This window comes from Macaca mulatta, chromosome 15 (assembly GCF_049350105.2).
Source record: "Macaca mulatta isolate MMU2019108-1 chromosome 15, T2T-MMU8v2.0, whole genome shotgun sequence".
NCBI lineage: Eukaryota > Metazoa > Chordata > Mammalia > Primates > Cercopithecidae > Macaca > Macaca mulatta.
The window spans coordinates 50,810,673-50,832,640 of NC_133420.1; the positions used below are offsets into that span (position 1 = coordinate 50,810,673).

General features: G+C 45.3%; 1 long non-coding RNA gene across 4 annotated transcripts in view; it reads right to left on the reverse strand.

Annotated features, from left to right (window-relative positions):
* Positions 1–21,188, reverse strand: part of LOC144334854 (uncharacterized) — a 179,471-nt gene extending 158,283 nt beyond the window's left edge. For all 4 annotated transcript variants that reach the window (XR_013405102.1, XR_013405103.1, XR_013405105.1 and 1 more), the window contains exon 1: positions 20,916–21,188. This is a non-coding gene — a long non-coding RNA (uncharacterized LOC144334854). The remainder of the gene's footprint in view (positions 1–20,915) is intronic.
* Between the last annotated feature and the right edge of the window lie 780 nt (positions 21,189–21,968).

The window sequence follows — 21,968 nt, forward strand, 5'->3', positions numbered from 1 at the left end:
AAGATAATATAGTATTGATATAAGGACAGATATATACACGAATTGGGGGAGAATTAAGCCCAGAAACGGATCCATGGACCCATGCATTTATAAGTATCTATGACAGGAAAGAGTTTGCATTGTGTGTTGGTGGTGGTTAAAGATGGACTATTCAATAAAGGGTTATGGACAACCAGTTATTCAGATGGAAGATATAATAAAATCTTGATCCCTACTTTGCCAACACAGACATACACACACACACACACACACACACACACACACACACACACACACACACACACACATCAGGTTCAGGTATTACAGTGACTGATATAAAAACCAAAACTTTAAATTTGGGGGAAAATATAGAAGATATTGATAACTTCAGGGTAAGGAAAGATTTCTTAAATAAGACACTCCACAAAAGCATAAACCTTCATCAAACTAATAAATTCAAAAATGTGATTGAGTGCAGTGGCTCAAGCCTGTAATTTCAGCACTTTGGGAGGCCAAGGCAGGCAGGTCACTGGAGCCCAGGAGTTTGAGACCAGCCTGAGCAACAGGGCAAGCCCCCATTGCTACCAAAAAAAAAAATTAACCAGGCATGGTGACATGCACCTGTAGTCCTATCTACTCAGGAGGCTGAGGTGGGAGGATTGCTTGAGCCTAGGAGTTAGAGGCTGCAGTGAGCTATGGTCACACCACTGCACTCCAGCCTGGGTGATGGAGCAAGACCTCATCTGCAAAAGAACTAAAGTTGCGTTTTTTTTTTTTTAAGTGAAAAATCAAGGCCAAAACTGATAGAAAATACTGACAACACTGACCGAGGAATAATACGTAGAGCGCATAAAGAATTCTTAAAAAAAGATAAACAGTCTACCAGAAAAATGAGCAAAAGACACTAAGAGACATTTCAAAAAAGGAGAAAACTTAAATGGCAAAAGATTTTTTTAAAAAGGCATTCAACTTTATTAAAACATCAAGAAAATGAAAACTAAAATATATCATTTTCATCCACCAGAAAGGGAAAAATTGACAAGTCTGACAATACTCAGCATTGGCCAGGCATGGTGGCTCACGCCTATAATCCCAGCACTTTGGGAGGTCAAGGCGGGTGAATCACCTGAGGTCGGGAGTTCAAGACCAGCCTAGCCACATGGTGAAACCCCGTCTCTACTAAAAATACAAAAATTAGCCAGGCGTGGTGGCACACACCTGTAATCCCAGCTACTCGGGAGACTGAGACACGGGAATCACTTGAACCCAGGGGAGCGGAGGTTACAGTGAGCCGAGATCATGCTACTGCACTCCAGCCTGGGCAACAGAACGAGACTCCATCTCAAAAATACAAATAAATGAAAGAAGCATAGAAAAAAAAAGTCTAGAAGAAAAAAAGTCATGAAGCATTAACCATGGCTAGCTTTGAATGACAGCTGTCATTTTCTTCTTCCTTTTTTTTTAGTAGTTTCTAATTTTCTATAATGAACACGTATTCCTTTTAAAATCAAGGGGAAAAAAGTATTTTGTTTAACAAGACAAACCCCCTAATTCTAAGGATAAACACCACGCAGTTGAAAGGAGAAAGGAAAAAAAAAAAAAAAGACTAGGTATAAAAATAACTTTCTCTGGGTTTGATCTTCAAGCAACAAACTACAATCTCAGGAACTCTTTCTCCCCTGAGCTTTTCTGGGTCCTACGCAAAGAAATCAGGCAAAATATGCTTGTTGGATTATATTGTTCCCTAGGCAAATAGAAAAGAGAAAACTTTTGTGCGTTTAATGAAAAAGCACACAAGGCCTTATTTTTAGATTTACCGTAATTCCGTCCCCTACAAGGCTCTGCGGCCAAGTGAACTCAGAAAGATTTTCCTGCTTTAAGTGTCATTTGTTTCTCTTGATTTTTTTGTTTTGGTTTTGTGTGGAGGTGAGTGCACTGCGGCCTCTACTCCAGGCAGGGACTTCCCTTCAGATTAGCATGTTCTGTGGTATTCATCTAATTTGGACTCAGCCCCTTGCTGGCCTCAGCAGTTGCTACATTATTTCCTGGGAGGAGATTAGGAACTTGAGGCAGTGAGATAATAATAGTAGCAACAATAATCAGCTGGGATTATGGTGACCCTGATGCAGATGCAGAAACTGGGATGCCAAAAGGTGAATGATCTGAATGCCCCAGGCTATGACCTGCTTTACCTTGCGCCTCAGCCCGCTGCCCCAGGCCCCATCCTTTAGCCCCTCTGTGATGTCCCATCTGTGTAGATATCAAGAACCAGTTCCAGGGCTCTGCCCAGAACCCCTTATAAATCTTCTCATGGGCATGTGTGAAGGAAGGAAGAAGAGGAAGAGAAGAGACAAGGAAACAAGAGACAAGAGGAAATTCATCTTCATGGTAATAGCTAGTATTTGTTGTGCTTGTCACGTGCCAGACGTCATCCTGGGTACATCAGTGCTATATTATCTCATTTAATCCTCACAACAATGCAATAAATTAGGTGATTTTTAAAAATCTATTTTTCATAGAAGGAAATTGAGTTTCAAAATGGTTAGGTGACTTCCCCATCATCACATGCTCTTTTTTTCTTTTTCTTTTTTGAGACAGAGTCTCGCTCTGTCTCCCGGGCTGTATTGCAGTGGCACAATCTCAGCTCACTGCAAGCTCCGCCACCCGGGTTCACGCCATTCTCCTGCCTCAGCCTCCCAAGTACCTGGAACTACAGGCACCCACCACCACGCCCGGCTAAATGTTTTTGTATTTTTAGTAGAGACGGGTTTTCACCACGTTAGCCAGGCTGGTCTCGAACTCCTGACCTTGTGATCCACCTGCCTCGGCCTCCCAAAGTGCTGGGATCACAGGCGTGAGCCACCACTCCCAGCCTTAATCACATGCTCTGAAGGGCAGAGCTAGGATTCTAGGTCCCAGGAATACAGTTTTGGAGCTTGAACCTTAACAATAGTTCCTCCTCCCTACCCTCTTCCCCATGCACCTATCACAGAACCCTAAGTTGTTGAGCTTTTCCTCTGAAACATAAACAAATAATATATGTGGTTTGGCTGCCCTCAAATATTCCGGGGCTGTCTATTTCCTTAAATAGCTGAATCAGAATTCCCTGTCAACTCCTACAGTCTCCCCGCAGTGTGGCCTCCGCTTGAAACCTACCAAGCCCCAAGATTGTACAGAATATCTGATCCCCCACACAGGCTTTCATACCTCCAGGTTCAAGTCTGTCTCTGGCTTTAGTTTCCAGACCACTCCTCTCCTTGCTCTGGTCTCACAGACTGTCTTCTCAGCCCATTGGAGCAAGGTGCACCTCCTCCAAGAAGCCTTCCCTGAAATTCATTAGCTCCTTCATTCAATCAACAAATCTTATTAAGCAGCTATCATATGACGTTCGCTGAACATTAAATAAGAGATCAATATACCACTAAAACTTACCCAGAAAGTCAAGAAATCCTTTCCTGAAAAATCTGTGCTTGCTTAGGAATCCGAAGAGTGATTAAGAGGAGTTAATTAGAAAAAATGGAGGAGTAGGGGAATGTTGCTAAGAGGACCAGACCGAGGAAATACCATGAACCAACAAAAAGACCATGGATAGGCCGGGCGCGGTGGCTCAAGCCTGTAATCCCAGCACTTTGGGAGGCCGAGACGGGCGGATCACGAGGTCAGGAGATCAAGACCATCCTGGCTAACACGGTGAAACCCCGTCTCTACTAAAAAATACAAAAAACTAGCCGGGCGAGGTGGCGGGCGCCTGTAGTCCCAGCTACACAGGAGGCTGAGGCAGGAGAATGGCGTAAACCCAGGAGGCGGAGCTTGCAGTGAGCTGAGATCCGGCCACTGCACTCCAGCCCGGGCGACAGAGCAAGACTCCGTCTCAAAAAAAAAAAAAGACCATGGATAAACCACAGCTGCACCACAAACTAGTTTGTTGAAATATAGGCAACGTATTTAACCAGTCTCTCTGAAACTCAGTCACCTCTGCTATAAAAAAGCAGGTAGTGGTGCTTATCATGTTGTCAGAATGCAATGCAGGTATATTTGCAAAACCCCTGGCACAAATTCTATCATATAGTAGGTTCTCATTAAATGGCATATCCCTTTGGACACATTTTTCTTTTAGGGAATAGAAATAATTTGGGATGCCAAAAGATGGTAATCTTTGTAGCTATCAGAATTGCAGAGCTGACAGTGGGATATTATTGATCAGGTCAACTTCAGATCCCTGAGGCACCCACCATGTCCGTTATTTATGTCCGTGCTGGAAGCTCCACTGAAGGAGGGGCCTTTGTCTTGTTCACCGCTGTATCCCCAATGCTGAAGCAGTATCTCTCACAGACTACTAATCTTAAAATGTTTGTTGAATGAATGTTTGATGACTTTGCTCATCTACTCAATCAGTGGTCACAAAGACTGGTTCCCTAACTGTCAACATCAGCATCCCCAGGAACCTGCTGGAAATGCACATTCTCAGGCCCCACTCTGGGGCTACTGAATCAGAAACTCTGGGGATTGGGTCCAGGGATCAGTGTTTCAACAAGCCTGCCAGGTGCAGGTGCTGCTGGAGTTTAAGAAGCACTACTCTGAAGGTCAGGCGCGCTGGCTCACGCCTGTAATCCCAGCACTTTGGGAGGCCGAGGCGAATGGATCACGAGGTCAGGAGATCGAGACCATCCTGGCTAACACGGTGAAACCCTGTCTCTACTAAAAATACAGAAAAATTAGCCGGGTGTGGTGGCGGGCGCCTGTAGTCCCAGCTACTCAGGAGGCTGAGGCTGGAGAATGGCGTGAACCCGGGAGGCGGAGCTCACAGTGTGCAGAGATCATGCCGCTGCACTCCAGCCTGGGCAACAGAGCGAGACTCAGTTTCAAAAAAAAAAAAAAAATTAGCCGTGTGTGGTGGTGCAGGCCTGTAGTCCTAGCTACTTGGGAGGCTGGGGCAGGAGGATCACTTGACCCCAGAGTTTGAGGTTATAGTGAGCTATGATCAGGCCATTGCCCTCCAGCCTGGGTGACAAAGAAAGACCCTGTCTCAAAAAAGTAAAAAAGTTTTCATTTTGATTACATGTGAAAATGATATTTTAGATATATTGGGTTAAAGGAATATAGTATTACATTAATTTTGCTTGTTTCTTTTCAGTGTTCTATTGTGGCAACTAGATAATTGAAAACTACATACAGCCATTCATTGCTTAACGACAGATACGTCTGAGAAATGTGTTAGGTGATTTCATCATTGTGTGGACATCACAGTGTGTACTTGCACAGACCTAGATGGTAGAGCCTACTGTACACCTAAACTGTATAACATAAACTATCGCTCCCAGGCTGCAAACCTAGACAGCATGTTGCTTTTCTGAATACTGTGGGCAATTATAACGCAATGCTAAGTATCTGTGTATCTACACACATCTAAACATACAAAAGGTATAGTAAAAATGGGGCCCGGCGCAATGGCTCATGCCTGTAATCCCAGCACTTTGGGAGGCCAAGGCAGGCGGATCATCTGAGGTCAGAAGTTCAAGACCAGCCTGGCCAATATGGTAAAACCCAGTCTCTACTAAAAATACAAAAATTAGCCAGATGTGTTGGTGGGCGCCTGTAATCCCAGCTACTCGGGAGGCTGAGATAGGAGAATTGCTTGAATGTGGGAGGTGGAGGCTGCAGTGAGCTGAGATCGTGCCACTGCACTCCAGCCTGGGCAACAAAGCGAGACTCCATCAGGAGAGGAGAGGAGAGGAGAGGGGAGGAGGATAATTTGATGGGACCACCATTGTGCATGCGGTCAGTTGTTGACTAAATTACCATTAGACGGTGCATGATGTCTATGGTATGGCCCACATCATCTTTTTATTGGGCATTCAGAATTCCACCATGGTAGAGGTCAGAGTTGACTCACCTTTGGACCCCAATGCCCACCTCTTGTATATAGTAGGTGTTCAAGAAAAACAAGTGTAGAAAAGTAAAAGATTTCACAAATTTCTCAAGGCCTAGAAAGAACTGTTTATCTTCTCAACCACAGATGCACTGATATCAACATCTGGGACTGATTCCATTTGTTCCAACTCAAAACTCAAAGAAAGAAAACAAGTTTGTGGGATCTGAAGACCCGGGTTCTGATGCTGGCTGCTAAGTACTCAGATGATTTTATGTAGCTCAACCTTCTGCTTAACTCCAATAATTGCTGTGTGCCCACTCCACAGGCTCTTTTGGGAACCGACTAAGAAAATAAATAGGATCCCATCCTGGCTAACACGGTGAAACCCCGCCTCTACTAAAAAATGCAAAAAAAAACTAGCCGGGCGAGGTGGCGGGCGCCTGTAGTCCCAGCTACTCGGGAGGCTGAGGCAGGAGAATGGCGTGAACCCAGGAGGCGGAGCTTGCAGTGAGCTGAGATCCGGCCACTGCACTCCAGCCTGGGCGACAGAGCGAGACTCCGTCTCAAAAAAAAAAAAAAAAAAAAGAAAATAAATAGGATCCTATTGCAAAGACTATTAGCGCTGGAGGAGTGAGAAATTATTCTCCATCCCCCACTCTCCTATCCCACCCCCTCCGGTTGCCTGGCCTAGATTTTCTGGAAAGCTGCAGAATGTGCAGACATTGTGTTCCCTGGATTTACAGCTCATTTTATAATGTTTTTGGGTGAGGCCAGAAGTTTTACACGCACTCTTGTTCTTTTTGTCTTTAACCTAAATATGATTTCTCTCAAAGAAAAGAATTCAGGAAAGAGGGAATGGGAGGAGGCTACTGAGAGGAAGGACGTTCCTGTCTTCTTTCTCTTATTTACCCAGACTTTGGATCTCAGTCCGTGTCTAGGGAATTGGAGAGAAAGTTATCATCTTAGGCAGGGCGTGGTGGCTCACGCCTCTAATCCCTGCACTTTGGGAGGCCAAGGCAGGCAGATCACCTGAGGTCAGAAGTTCAAGACCAGCCTGGCCAATGTGGTGAAACCCCATCTCCAGCCAGGCGCGGTGGCTCATGCCTGTAATCCCAGCGCTTTGGGAGGCTGAGGCGGGCAGATCACGAGGTCAAGAGATCAAGATCAGCCTGGCCAACATGGTGAAACCCCATTTCTACTAAAAATACAAATATTAGCTGGGTGTGGTGGTACACACCTGTAGTCCCAGCTACTCGGGAGGCTGAGGCAGGAGAATGGCTTGAACCCAGGAAGCAGAGGTTGCAGTGAGCCGAGATCGTGCCACTGCACTCCAGCCTGGTGACAGAGTGAGACTCCGTCTCAAAGAAAAAAGAGAAACCCCATCTCCACTAAAAATACAAAAATTAGCTGGGTGTGGTTTCACACGCCTATAATCCCAGCTACTTGGGAGGCCGAGGCAGGAGAATCTCTTGAACCCCAGAGGTGGAGGTTGCAGTGAGCCGAGATCACATCACTGCACTCCAGCCTGGGCGACAGAGCAAGACCCTGTCTCAAAAAAAAAAAAAAAAGTTGTCATCTTAGAGTTTAAGGTTTATCTTAGACCAGCCTTGCAAATATCAAAAAAATGCAATAGCCCACCAGATGTCTAATTCAACAATTGTCACTGACGCAATTAGAGTCAATTCTTGTTCAAGGATTCCATATTTACGAATTTGCCTCCATACTAAAATGTATTGGTAACCCCAAAATCAAAACTTATTGCAGTTTCATGGCCATTCACAGACATGGGAGGAGGAATGAAACATTTGAGTCACCCACATACCTTCCCAGCTGACGTTAGCAAGGTGGTGCTGTCTTCTTGTTTCAGTTCCCCAATTATATATGTGTCCTTTTTGCAACCCATTTAGTGCCACACGCATTTTTCGTATGTTTGTGCTTTTTGTTTTGTTTTGTCTTTTTTATTTTTATTTTTTTGAGATGGAGTCTTGCTCTGTCCCCCAGACTGGAATGCGGTGGCACGATCTCAGCTCACTGCAACCTCTGCCTCCTGGGTTCAAGCGATTCTCCTGCCTCAGCCTCCCAAGTACCTGGGATTACAGGTGCAAACCACCACGCCTGGCTAATTTTTGTGTTTTTAGTAGAGATGGGGTTTCACCATGTTGGCCAGGCTGGTCTCAAACTCCTGACCGCAGGTGATCTGCCCACCTTGGCCTCCCAAAGTGCTGGGATTACAGGCGTGAGCCACTGCACCCAGCTGTTGGTGCTTTTTGTTGGTAATTTGGCTGTTTCACACGGTCTCCAGGAACAGTGCTGAAGTGCTGTCTGGTGTTCCCAAGCATAAGAAGGCTGTGATGTGCATTATAAATAAGCTTTATGCAGGCATTAGTTATATTGCTGTAGGCTGTGAATTCAATGTTAATGAATCAACAAGATATATTAAATAAGGTGCCTTTATTTTAATTTTTTTGTTTTTTGAGACAGAGTCTCGCTCTGTCACCCAGGCTGGAGTGCAGTGGTGCGGTCTCAGCTCACTGCAATATCCACCTCCCGGAGTTTACGTTATTCTCCTGCCTCAGCCTCCCGAGTAGCTGGGATTATACGCATGTGCCACCACACCTGGCTAATTTTTGTATTTTTAATAGTGACAGGGTTTCACCATGTTGGCCAGGCTGGTCTTGAACTCCTGACCTCAGGTGATCTGCCCACCTCGGCCTCTCAAAGTGCTAGGATTACAAGCCTGAGCCACCACACCCAGCCTAAATAAGGTGTCTTTAAACAGAATCACACATACAACACAGTTATATATTGATTGGTGGGTGAAAACATTGTGACGAGAGACTCAAAGGGACCTTACCCAGGATATCCCCTGGGAGCGACCGTTTAGTATTCAGTAATTCAGTGTTCATTGCAACTCTACAGAAAACAGCTGCCACAAATAATGAAAATCGACTGTAAATTTTTTAAGTAAATGAGTTCAGAGTTATGCCTTTTGAATGTGTTACTCTTTCCACAAATCTAGCTCTGTGGGCTTGCTCCTCTCCTGTCTTTCGAATGAACAGTCACTACCTGGTGACATTGAGCAGATATGCTCAGGAAAGACAAGGATGGAAAAGCTCATCATTTCTCAATGCTCTTTAGTAGGGAAGCATCCTGGTCTGCTTTTTGTTTTTTGCTTTTTTTTTTTTTTTTTTTTTGACATGGGGTTGGACTCTGTCGCCCAGGCTGAAGTGCAGTGGTACAATCATGGCTCATTGCAGCCTCCACCTCCCACACTCAAGAGATCCTCTGACCTCAGTCTCCTGAGTAGCTGGGACTACAGGGGTGTGCCCCCATGCCCGGGTAATTTTTATATTTTTTATATAGATGGGGTTTCACCATGTTGCCCAGGTTGTCCCGAACTCTGGGCTTAAGCAATCGGGTCCACCTCAGCCTTCTAAAGTGCTGGGATTACAGGCTTGAGCCATGGCGCCCAGCCCCTGGTCTGTTTTACATTGTTCAGGGGAGGGATTATGTTGGTCAGGCACAGACATCAGCATGTAGACTAAGGAATAGAAATCAATCCTCTAATTGGGCAGAGAGGTGCCAATGTGCTGTGATTACAAGACAGAAAGAAAATGCCTCACTCTTTACGAGCTTACTGGCTCATGGAATGCAGAACAGAAGATAGCCAGGCAATAATAAATAAAACAGGGACCTTTGATTAGCTGCCTGGCATGAAAGGACACTTGCCTCAGAAGAGGGAGACCTATGACCCTATTTCCTGAGTCACTCATCTGGCGCCTCTCCTGCCCCGTGGAAAGGTTAGAGGTTGTGGAGTCAGACAGATATATTAATAGATTAAAAGCCCGTCTGCCCACTCACTGGCTGTGCAAACCTCAGCCTCAGTTTTCTTATCTGTAAACTGAGGGCTAATAGTACCTGTTTCAAGGAGATATTGAAAGGATTGAGAGAAATTAAGTGCCTATTGCAAAACGTGGTCCATACTGGGTTATTCAGTAAGGTTCTTCAATGTTGCCACCTTTTTACACTATTGCATGTTAATTTGTGAACATGATCTCTCAGTAACCCTTTCTCCTGGAGAAGAAAGAATCATGCGTCAAACTTTCAGTCCTTTTGTAAGTTTAATTACGTGCCTGCTACTGAGCAAGCCCCGTGTGATATGGGAGAAAGAGAGATGTAAAGCTCATATGACCTCGTTCTGAAGGAACTCACAGAAAAACAATTTTTGAATCAATAAGAATTATCTAGAATAACAAGGACCTGGTTAACAGACTGACTTTACTCCACATCTAAGAAATTCCAGACTTGGCCTGGCTTGGTGGCTCATGCCTGTAATTCCAGCACTTTGGGAGGCCGAGGCGGGTGGATCACCTGAGGTCAGGAGTTCGAGACCAGCCTGGCCAACGTGGTGAAACCCCTGTCTCTACCAAAAATTAGCCAGGCTTCGTGGCGCACGCCTGTAATTCCAGCTACTCGGGAGGCTGAGTGAGGCAGGAGAATCAGTTAAACCTGGAAGACGGAGGTTGCAGTGAGCTGAGATCGTATCACGGCACTCCAGCCTAGGTGACAGAGCAAGACTCTGTCTCAAAAAAAAAAAAAAAGAAAGAAAAAAGAAATTCCAGACTCGATAGTAATGCCTATTTGATAACAAGCAAAATCAGGTCTATTTTCCTAGTAGCTGCGCTTGTTCTCCTCTTCTCTCTTATATAGAAAAGTCTAGATACCATAATGCTGACTACAATTGCCTTATATAGAACTTAATTTGTTTTAGGATACATCTATTTAAAAAAAAAAAAAAAGCAAAACAATTCTACAAGACAAAAAGAATATGTACAGCTTCTTCAAAAATAGTCTGGTCTGATATTCTCATAATAAATTAATTTCGAAAACACGTGTTAGAGAAATGCAAATAGAGCAATGAATAAGGGTTACCTTTCTTTTTTTTTTTTTTTTTGAGACGGAGTCTTGCTCTGTCGCCCAAGCTGGAGTGCAGTGGCGCGATCCTGGCTCACTGCAAGCTCCGCCTCCTGGGTTCACGCCATTCTCCTGCCCCAGCCTCCCGAGTAGCTGGGACTACAGGCGCCCGCCACTGCGCCCGGCTAATTTTTTGTATTTTTAGTAGAGACGGGGTTTCACCGTGGTCTCAATCTCCTGACCTTGTGATCCGCCCGCCTCGGCCTCCCAAAGTGCTGGGATTACAGGCGTGAGCCACCGCGCCCGGCCAAGGGTTACCTTTCTACATGACATATTTCTTTAATGTTTATAATTTTATTCAATGAAAGCATTAACTTTTCATCAGAACAAAATAAAGGGGTTGTTTTGGTTTTTCTTAAAGCCATGAGAAGTTGAAAGAAAAATAAAATCATTCCTATTCCCAACACCTACTGTTAATATTTTGGTGTGTTTCCTTGCAAACTTTTTCTCTGCATACTTAGTAGCCTGTATTTACACAGCTGGGACCATAGCATAAAATATTACGTCCTGCTTACTTCAATCATAATGTAAGCATTTTTCATTTATAAACTTTTCATAAACATTTTTAATGGCTGCATAATATTCCATTGAGCCGTATATAATCATTTACATAATGCTACTCCTATATTCAAACACTTAGGTTGTTTCAAACTTTTCTCTATTACATATAGTTTCAATCTCGGTGCATGAATCCAAGTCTGTACTTTGGATTATTTCCTTATGACAGATTCCCAGAAGTGGAATGACGAGCTCTAAGGCAATGAACATTTTTCAGGCCTGTGATACAGATTGCCAAATCGCTTTCCCAAAAGAGTTGTACCATGTCACACTCCCACTGACAGTGTTGCTCATTCCATTTTTAATGGCATCATGTGACTGAAATGGCCAATAGCAAGGTTTACATAAACTATGATACATCTAGCCAGTGAATTATACAGCCCATGAATTTTCTAATGGGGTCTGGGTAACAGCATGGAAAAATAGTTATGCTGCAATGTTAAGCAGAAAAAGCAGGACACGGAATTGAATGTAATTGCCAGTGCCCCCAAAAAATAAATAAATAAATAAAGCTGCCTAAGAATAAGGACCAGGAAAGCAAAACAAAACCAAAAAAACAAAAAACAAAAAACATTGACATGTAAGAGTAAGTGTGGCAAGGTGATGACTGTGAGATTGATAACTGTCTCTCTGGTTGTAATTATTTTCAGGGGTGAAAATAATGTGTTAATTTCACCTTGTGTTAATTTCACCTTGTGTTGGTATAGCACAGTTCAATATCTCAAAAACTTCACATACTAGCAAAGTATTCGGGCTACAACACTGCACAGTACTGAATTTCTCAAAAGTTTCTCCTGCAGGATTCTAGCATTTCCAAAACTGGCCTAAGTGTTTTCGCGGCTAAAGGATCATGGTGGTCTTTTCTGAATTCCCAGAAATAATTAAGTCAATGAATGGAATTTTCTCAAATGTAAATTCTCCCATGACTTCTTTTTCCTCAAACCTCTGGCAACTGGCACCACTCTTCTGCTAGAGATGACAAGAATGAAGACTGCACAAATAGTAACAGAAAACTACTGAAACAGCTGGTCACATTCTATGGATCCTGGGCTTGTGGTTGTACTATTTTACCACAGCGTAGAAGAGAGTCGTATTTTCTGCTAGCAAAACTGTTCCAAGTCCCGTGATGGAGTGAATATCAATAGGTTGTGACGATCCCCTAGGAGCATTGTGATGTCAGTTTCCGAAATTCACCAGCTGTACAGATGTGTGCACAGCTGAGTTCTGACCCCTCCCATCTCCTACCCTGTTCTGGGAGGGGAAAATACAGGGCATGACATAACCCAGGGCTGATGGGGGCTGCTTCCAAAAGTAACGGGAGAAGCAACAGTGTTCTTAAGAAGCCACCACCCCCAGTGCCTTTTTTGATATTTATCCTGTGTCTAGTCTTTTCCCTCATCAGCCGATCTTCCACACTGACTTTAAGTATAGCTACCTAAAATATTTCTACTTCAAGTATAATTCAGGGACCAGTAGCCTTTGCATACCCCTGGGAACTTGTTAAAAATTCAGAACGCCTCATCCCAGATATATGAAATCAGAATCTGCATTTTAACAAGATCCCCAGGTAATCTACTTGCACACTATGTTTAAGAAGCACTGGGGACCGGGCGCGGTAGCTCACACCTGTAACCCTAGCACTTTGGGAGGCCAAGGCGAGAGAATTGCTTCAGCCCAAGAGTTTGAGACCAGCCTGGACAATATAGCGAGACCCTGTTTCACCTATTTATCATTACTTGAATACATTAAGGCTTTCTCAAGCCCAACAAAGCACAACTTTGTATGTGCAGTTTCCACTGCAAGAATGCCTTTCCACAAATGGGGAAATCACATTCAACCTTCAAAACCCAACCCAGGCCAGGCACAATGGCTCACACCTGTAATCCTAGCACTTTGGGAGGCTGAGGTGGGCAGATCGCTTGAACTCAGGAGTTCAAGACCAGCCTGGGCAACATGTCAAAACCCCATCTCTACAAAAATACAAAAAAAAAATTAGCTGGGCATGGTGGCACGGGCCTGTAGTCCCAGCTACTTGTGGGGGCTGAGGCTGGAGGATCGCTTGAGCCCAGGAGGTTGAGGCTGCAGTGAGCCGAGATCGAGCCACTGCACTCTAGCCTGGGTAACAAAGTGAGACCTAGTTTCAAAATAAAAAAAAAACCCCGACCCAAATACTCCTCCAAGAAATCTGCTTGGTCTCCTCCTCCCAACACACTCCCTACTTCTCCTTCCTCTGAGCTCCACAGCCCTAGTTTTGTTTGTTTGTTTGTTTTGCTTTGTTTTGTTTGAGATGTAGTCTCACTCTTGTCCCCCAGGCTGGACTGCAATGGCACCATCTTGGCTCACTCAACCTCTGCGTCCCGGGTTCAAGTGATTCTCCTGCCTCAGCCTCCTGAGTAGCTGGGATTACAGGCGCCCGCCACCACGCCCGGCTAATTTTTGTATTTTTAGTAGAGACGGGGTTTCACCATGTTGGCCAGGCTGGTCTCGAACTCCTGACCTCAGGTGATCCACCCGCCTCAGCCTCCCAAAGAGCTAGGATTACAGGTGTGAGCCACTGTGCTGGCCAGCCCTCGTATTTTAAGTAGTCTATGTGTATATACGTGTGTACGCCCTACTAGGTGACAATTTCCTTGTTGGTGGCTCAGTAGACATTTAAGCTATGTTTGCAAAATGTGAATGACTGATTGATGGAATAAATCAGTGCTGCTTCTGGCTCTGCCACGTGATCACTGATGTGATTTTCCTCTTTGAAAAATGCCCTGGATGTTGTGAAAATCAAATAAGTTCTGTGCATGGAAAAGTGATTCATAAACTGCAAAGATCTGCAGAATTTACCTAAATCTCAGGGCTCTCTGCAACGGCCATCCCTGGATCTGCCTGGGGTTGGCCTTGTGATAACGACCCAAGAGGATATTGACATATACAGATTCTGAGGCCCTACCTGCAGAGATTCTGATTCAGGAGGAATTCTGCATTGTCACACGCTTTTCAGGTGGTTCAGTGTGAAGTCAAATCTGGGAACAGCTGGCTTGTGAGTTCACCTCTCACTCCTTGACCCAGGGCCTGGACTTAAGCGAGGCAGGAGAAGAACCAGAGTGAATTTTTAAGGAGGACCTCATTCTCAAGGGCGTGCAAGTGTGAGATGGGCCTTCTGAGAGAGAGGGCCTTCTTAAAAACTGTTCACCCTAGGAGTCGGCCGTAACCACCGGCAAAGCAGGTAGGATCATCCAATGTGACCCCTGTCTGAGCCTGCTGCCTGGGGATCTCCAGGGCCTCAGCCACAGGCAGGCCCAGGTGAGTTGAGGACAAGATGCCCACACGACCTTGAAATTCCAGGCCCGACCACTGCAGCCCCATTAACGGCCTGTTTTCCCTTAAGTGGAGAAGAAGCAGACTAAGTCTAACCTCAATGCCCCACGGAGTCTGACCACCACAGGGCACCAGGGGCCTTTGAAGAGCCCAGGTCTTGGCACTCAAGCAAGCAGATTTTTCTCAGTTGTTCAGACCCCGAGTGCCAGCTCTGAGCACTCCAGACTTCTGGTGGTCAGCATCCTCTCGGGCTCATGGGGACTGTCCCTAGGTTGCCATGTGTGGAGGTGAAGTGACTTCCTACCCCTCTAACTTCCCAGAAGGCACAAAGCTCACTCTCCTCCTTCCCTCTTTTCCTTTTTCATGAACTGGCCTGGCTGTGTCAGGCAGGGTCAGGCTCAGCAGAAGGCACATCACATGTATCTTTTGTATTAAAGACAGGGTGTTACTTGTTGCCCAGTCAGGAGCACAGTGGCACGATCTTAACTCACTGCAGCCTCGAACTTCTGGGCTCATACAATCCCCCCCACCTCAGCCCCCCAAGTAGCTGGAACTATAGACCCATACCACCACGCTCAGCTAATTTTTTTGTATTGTGTAGAGTTGAGGTTTTGCCGTGTTGCCTCCTGAGTAGCTGGGACTACAAGTGCACCACTACGCCCAGCTAATTTTTTAAAAATTATTTTTGTAAACAATGGGCTCTTGCTATATTGCCCAGGCTGGTCTCAAACTCCTGACCTCAGGTGATCCGCCCGCCTCGGCCTCCCAAAGTGTTGGGATTACAGGTGTGATCCACAGCACCCACCAGTTTATTTTTTTTAGAGACAGTCTTGTTGGCATTCAGTGATACAGTCATAGCTCACTGCAGCCTCAAACTCCTGGGCTCAAGCAATCCTCCTGCCTCAGCCTCCTGAGTAGCTAGACCTACATGTGTGCTCCACGAGAGGACCAATTTTTTAATTTTGTTGTAAAAATGGGGTCTCATGGCTGGGTACAGTGGCTCACACCTGTAAACCAAGCACTTTGGGAGGCTGAGGCAGTCAGATTACCTAAGGTCAGGAATTTGAGGCCAGCCTGGCCAACGTGGTGAAACCCCATCTCTACTAATAATAAAAAAGTAGCCAGGTGTGGCAGTGTGTGCCTGTAATCCCAGCTACTCAGGAGGCTGACACAGGAGAATCTCTGGAAGGTGGGAGGCAGAGGTTGCAGTGGGCCAAGATCACACCACTGCACTCCAGCCTGAGTGACAGAGCAAGATTCTGTCTCAAAAAAAAAAAAAAAAAAAACTGGGTCTGACTGTGTTGTCCAGGTTGGTCCTGAGCCCCTAACCTCAAGCAGTTCCTCCCTCTTGGCCTCTCAAAATGTTGGATATGAGCTACCAAGCCCAGCCACATTTCTTTCCTATCACCATTATTACATCTCACAAGGCAGGTACTATTATCTCTATTTCACAGATGAGAATAAGTTCAAAGAGGTGAAGGAATTTGTTCAAAATCACAGGACAAACCAAAGGCAGATGGGATTGAAGCCCCAGAGCTCTTCCTCTCCTTCCTCTGCTTCTCTAAATTTGTTTTATCATATTCCTGTGTATACGTATATATATGTATGTATATATATTTATGTAATTTCCCCTGCTTTGTATTTCTAAACTTCTTCCTGTTTTTCCTGGAGCATCTGTAGTTAACAGTAATCAGAAACTTGGGTTCTAGCAGTTTCCCCTGAGGGTGTTTCTCCAATCTAAGACTGGATTCTTAAGGGATTTTAGGGTTTGTGTGTCTGTGTTTGTGGATGTACCTCTTTTCAAAACAATGTGTTGAGACAATATACGAGCATCTTTTAAATGCTGGGAGTAAGGGGCGAGGGCAGAAAACACTGCCAATCTAAAATTCCATACCCAGTGAAAGTTTTTTGGCGAGGCCCACCGGCTCACAACTGTGATCCCAGCACTTTGGGAGGCTGAGGCAGGAAGATTGCTTGAACCCAGGAGTTTGAGACCAGCCTGGGCAACATGGCAAAACCCTGTCTCTACTGAAAATATTTTTAAAATTAACGAGGTATGGTGGCACATGTCTGTAGTCCCAGCTACTCTGAAAGGCTGAGGTGGGAGGATTGCTGGAGCCCAGGAGGTGGAGGTTGCAGTGAGCTGAAATCGTACCACTGCACTTCAGCCTGGGACAGAGTGAGACCCTGTCTCACAAAAAAGGCAAAAAGAAAAGAAAAAAGAAAAAAAAAGGAAACAGGCTTTTTAAATGAAGGTGCAATAAGGTTCTTCAGGCAGAAGAAAAATAATTCCATATGAAATAATGGAAATGCAAGGAAAAGGGTAAACATAAGTGAATATTGACTCTATGAAAGCAACAACGATAATAGTATTTGTCATTTAAAATATAAAACGAGGCCACGGCCAGGTGCGGTGGCTCATGCCTGTAATCCCAGCACTTTGGGAGGCTGAGGTGGGCGAATCACGAGGTCAGGAGTTCGAGACCAGCCTGGCCAACATGGTGAAACCCCGTCTCTACTAAAAATACAAAAAATAGCTGGGCATGGTGGTGGGCGCCTGTAATCCCAGCTGCTTGTGAGGCTGAGGCAAGAGAATCGCTTGAACCCAGGAGGCAGAGGTCGTGGTGAGCCGAGATCACGCCACTGCACTCCAGCCTGGCTGACAGACTGAGAGCCTGTCTCAAAAAAAAAAAAAAAAAAAAAAAAAAAGATGACAAAGAAAAGGTTGTGTAAAAATCCAATCATCAAAATACTCAAAACCAAATTTGTGATATTATAGCATAGGCGTCTTTGTTATTGCATTAAATAATGAGATCTGATGGTAAGTCTAATTTCTAAGTCATAGAAATGAGCATATATTATATTTGGTAAATCTACTATTACTTTCATTGGATATGAAATATTTGTGATTTGCATATACAACACACATAACATATGCACACCCAATGCCCCACATCAGCAGAGACCAAATGAAATGGAATCTATTGCCTTTAAGAAATGGGACAAGACGCAATGGCTCACACCTATAATCCCAGCATATTGGGAGGCCAAAGCAGGTGGATCGCTTGAGCCCAGGGGTTCAAGACTATTCTGGACAACATAGTGAGACTCCTGTCTAAAAGAAACAAACAAACAAAACAAAAAAGAAAAAAACCCCTCAAAAATAAATAAATAATTAAGAAAATAAATGGACCAGATGTGGTGGCTCATGCCTGTAATGCCAGCACTTTGTGAGACTCAGACAGGCTTGCTTGAGCCCAGAAGTTTGAAACCAGCCTGGGACACATAGGAAGACCCTATCTATACAAAAAAAAGTCTTTTAGTTAGCCAGGTGTGATGATGCATGCCTGTGGTCCAGCTCCTTGGGAGGCTGAAGTGGGTGGATAGCTTGAGCCTAGGAGGTTAAGGCTGCAGTGAGCTGTGTTTGTACCACTGCACTCCAGCCTGGGCAACAGAGCGAGACTCTGTCTCAAAAGAAACAAAAAAAAAGAAGAAGAAGAAGAAAAGAAAATTAACAGCAATGCGAAATGGAGGCCAGGCACAGTTGCTCATGCCTGTAATGCCAACACTTTGGGAGGCTGAGTCGAGCAGATCACTTGAGGTCAGGAGTTGGAGACCAGCTTGGCCAACATGGTGAAACCTCATCTCTACTAAAAATACAAAAGTTAGCTGGGCATGGTGGCTCATGCCAGTAGTACCACCTACTCAGGAGGCTGAGGCAGGAGAATCGCTTGAATCCAGATGGCAGCAAGCCGAGTTCGTGCCACTGCACTCCAGACTGGGCAACAGACCGAGACTCACCTCAGAAGAAAAAACAAAAAAAAAGTGGGATGTCTCCAGTACAGCAGACTCCATTTCCTTAAGGCTATTCCATTTAAAGTGTCTGCATAAAATCCTCATGGGGTTTCCAGAATTGCCCAGAAAGAGGATAATATGACTCTCTTCTTGAAAAAACAGGTAACATTTAGTCCTCTATAATACAAGAAAAGAAAATTTAGAACAAAAATTTGGTTTTGGAGACAGGATTTCACTGTTACCCAGGCAGGAGTGCAGTGACACAATCACGGCTCATTGCAGCCTCCATCTCCCAGGCTCAAATGATCCTCCTGCCCCATTTTTTTATTTTTTATTTTTTGTAGCGATGGAGTATTACTATGTTGCCCAGGTGGCCTTGAACTCCTGGGCTCAAGAGATCCTCCTGCCTTGGCCTTTCCAAGTGCTGGGAATTACAGGCATGAGCCACCATGCCTGGCCCCAAAAATATAATTTTTAAAAAGTAGGAAACAAAGGTTCTCATTTGAGGTCACGGCTACTGAAAGAAGTAACCAATGAATCCACAGACCTCTCTTTTGCCTGTCCAGTACCCCACGCAAGGCAACTAGTCAGGCAGAGGCTAATTAGCAGCTTTTCAGCCCGGAGCTGGAGAGGACAGCCCATCCTCTGGGTAACAGAGGAGATAAGTGTGTTTGGATGGGGAGGAGAATGTGTGTTTTAAAGTACTGTTGTGTTGTCAGTTCCGATTCTCCCAAACTACCAGAGTTGCCTAAGTGACCCGGTATCAGGTGCGTGGCCGAGAAATGCTAATTTCCAAAACAAGCCAAATGGGAATGAATCACAAGCGGGCTCACACATGGCAATGGAAGATAGGAATCCCCGAACTCAGCCCTTTGGTTGTCTCGGGCGCCGGGGGTCAGAGATCTGACAATAAGGGCAGATGGTGAGGCTCCTCAGACAGCAGAGAAAAGGGTTTGGGATTTGTATGACTTGCAGAAAATGGGGAACTGCCAAAAGTTTTGTAGGAGAGGAGAAACCAACGAAGCACTGTGCTTCAAGGTCAGAGTTCATCTCGGAGCAACAAACACTTTCTAGGGTTTGCTCCACACGGATCTTGTGCTAGGCACAAACTTGAGGTGACTAAAGAAAGATAGAGTTCCTGTTCCCAGAGAACAAATTATCCCCACAGTATGACAAATACTGTGATGGGGCCAGGCACGGTGGCTCATGCCTGTAACCCTAGCACTTTGGGAGGCAGAGGCAGGCAGATCACCTGAGGTCAGGAGTTCGAGACCAGCCTGGCCAACACGGTGAAACCCTGTCTCTACTAAAAATACAAAAATTAGCCGGGCATGGTGGCGCGTGCCTGTAGTCCCAGCTACCTGGGAGGCTGAGGCAGGAGAATTGCTTGAATTCAGAAGTTGTAGGTTGCAGTGAGCTGAGATTGGGCCTCTGCACTCCAGCCTGCATGACAGAGTGAGACTCTGTCTCAAAAACAAAACAAAACAAAACAAAACAAAAAACTGTGATGGAAAGGAGCCCAGGAAGGTTTTTTGGAGGAAGCAGATCTGACTGAAAGACTGACAGGTAGGAGTGATGCAGATAAAGACGGGTCTGCAAGGGCACTTACAGCAATGGGAACATCTTTGGAGGGGAGGGAGAACAAATGTGAGTAGGATGGGGTGCTGGACACCTCTCATCTGACCCCCAGATCCACTCTGCACATTTCAGCACTTTGCTCTGTGCCCCAGGCAGTTGAACTTCATGGACTACATTCATGATAACCTTGACCCTGGCTTCTGGTCAGATTCTGCCTATGGAAGACACCGGCAGGAGATGGGAGGTGAGGAGAAAGGCTGGTATGTATATCCCCTGCTCTCCCTCTCTCCTTCCTCTTGACCCTTCAAGTCAGGGGGAGTGGATGAGGTGCCCTCTGTTATCAGTCTCAAAGTAATGCTTTTTGGTTTTCCCAAGCCCTACCAACCTTCCATAAAAGTTGTTTTATTAAATACCCCCAAAGGTATCCTCTGTACCCTCCTGGGACCATGACTGATACAGCAGCATGGAGGGGTTTTTTCATTATCCAAATACAACATGAGGCATGGTGGCTCATGCCTGTAATCCCAGAACCTTAGGAGGCCAAGGTAGGCAGATCACTTGAGGTCAGGAGTTCAAGACCAGCCTGGTAAACATAGTGAAACCCCATCTCTACTAAAGATACAAAAACATTAGCCAGGTGTGGTGGTGGCCCCTATTATCCCAGCTACTGGGGAGGCTGACGCATGAGAATCGCTTGAACCCAGGAGACGGAGGTTGCAATGAACAGAGATTGCGCCACTGCACTCCAGCCTGGGCAACAGAGCGACTCAGTCTAAAAACAAAACAAAACAAGAACGAAAGAAATACAACATGACAGTCTCCTAAACTAGGAGAGGAGTGGGAACATTACCTTGTGAATGTAAAGCACTCGACAGCAACAAAGCCTTTTCTCAGCACGGACTTATCCACAGCTCCCAAATACCCCAGGTCAGAGGCCACCAATTCCATCTCATAGATGCGCAGCAGCAGAGGCCTGGAGAGCATATGGAGACTTGGCCAAGAGACATGGCCTGTCAGTGGGCGACCCAGAGTCCACAGCCTGATTTTTTCAGTTGCTAATCCATTCCCTTTCTACCAGTGCAACTCTAACTGGGCCTGGAGTGGTGGAAGAAATTCAAAGAGGCCTCCCATGTGCGTGCATACATGCATGTACATGTCTTCCACAGGAATCAGTGAGTCATTCAACAAACATTTATTGAGCTCTGACTGGATTTACAGACCTGTATTAGAAACTGAGGAATGAAAGAGATTAGATATGGGGAAAAGGAGAATGAGTCAGAAGGAGGGGTGGCAGCACAGGGTGGTAGAAGAGAACACTGGCCCCACAGTCCAGCAGTCCTGGTTCCCAGGCCCAGTCTATGAAATGTGTCTCTGAGATCTTCCATCTACTGAACCTGGAGAGATCAACCATTTCTGGTTTCAAACAAAATAGTCAAGTCAATTTCAGATGCAACTGCAAGCTGCAATTCCTCCAACAGCTCTAGACTTCTTGGCATGACACACAGCACCCTTTACCAACTGGCCTTCTCTCATCTCTCCAGTCTTGATTGCTGGAGGCTCTCTGCCTCCCATCCTGCTACCCTGACATTAGAAACTACCCACAGCTTCCGGTAAGCCACACTGGCTCTCACCTCCAAGACTTTGCACTAGCTATTCCTTGTGCCTGGAAGGCTTTTTCCCACACTTAGCTCTACAGTTGACCCTTGTACAACACAGGAGTTGTGAGAGCCAACCTCTCCCACAACCCCACATAGTCAAAAATCCACAAAAATCCTGACTCCCCCAAAACTTCATTACTAATAGCCTACTGTTGGCCAGAAGCCTTTCTGATAATGTAGTCGATTAACACATATTTTGTAGGTTATATGTATTATATACTGTATTCTTACAATGAAGTTAGAAA